The following is a 790-nucleotide window of genomic DNA, read 5'->3' as shown; positions in this document are numbered from 1 at the left end:
CAACGCACTGCCCGCATAGTGGCCGGCTCACTTTTTTGTCGGGGTGGAGGGGGGGGCGGCAAAAAAGTGAGCACATAGTGCCTGCAGTGCGTTCCGGTGCGATCAAAATGCTGCAAGCGCTATTTTGATCGGAACGCACTGCAGGCACTATGTGCCTTGCCATACCGTGCGCGTTGCGGGCCGCAAGGTGTGGCTACGGTGCCATTCACTTCAATGGCCCGCCACGCCCCCCTCCGCCCCGGCAAAAAAGTGAGCCGGCTGCAATGCGGGCAGTGCGTTCCGGTCCGATTCTGACCGCAAAGCACCGCCCCGTGTGAACGAACCCTAAGAACTGGGACGTCACTCCGCGGACGCCGCGTCTCCGGGGGGACAGCAGAGCCATTATTATCTCTTATCTGGTGCGCTGATCATGTCGCCGTCACGTGACGCCGACGCCGCCGCTGTTTACCTCCAAACACACCTGGCCAGGAATCTGACGTCAGCGATCGATCGGCGGATTTGTGGCGATTAGCGTGCGGCGGCGGTTGTGATAACATTAGACACAAACACAGGAGTTTGATGTGGAAACATAAAGCTGTCCCCTGATTGGTTCATTGCCAGGAAAAAACATTCCACCGGAGCTGCCGGGCTCCTCGCTGTGTCTAAAGAGAACCCAGGGGACTGCTGGGACTTGTAGTTCTGTATTGGCTGTGTGCTGCTAGCTGGACAAGGGGGCTGATGGGACTTGTAGTGCTTCCCTCCCTGGCACAAGTGTTGTCATTGCCGGAGCCGGTGGGGCCCCCGGAATCCT

At 58.9% G+C, this 790-nt stretch overlaps 1 protein-coding gene across 1 annotated transcript in view; it reads right to left on the bottom strand.

The window, feature by feature from the left end:
- Positions 1 to 790, bottom strand: part of FAM43B (family with sequence similarity 43 member B) — a 6,493-nt gene that overhangs the window by 1,115 nt on the left and 4,588 nt on the right. The gene's annotated exons all lie outside the window — the stretch shown is intronic.

This window comes from Nanorana parkeri, unplaced genomic scaffold, assembly GCF_000935625.1.
Source record: "Nanorana parkeri isolate BGI_ZX_2015 unplaced genomic scaffold, ASM93562v1 scaffold2975, whole genome shotgun sequence".
NCBI classification, from domain to species: Eukaryota; Metazoa; Chordata; class Amphibia; order Anura; family Dicroglossidae; genus Nanorana; species Nanorana parkeri.
The sequence above is the reverse complement of the archived record's forward strand: the minus strand, read 5'-3'. Positions and strand labels throughout refer to the sequence as shown.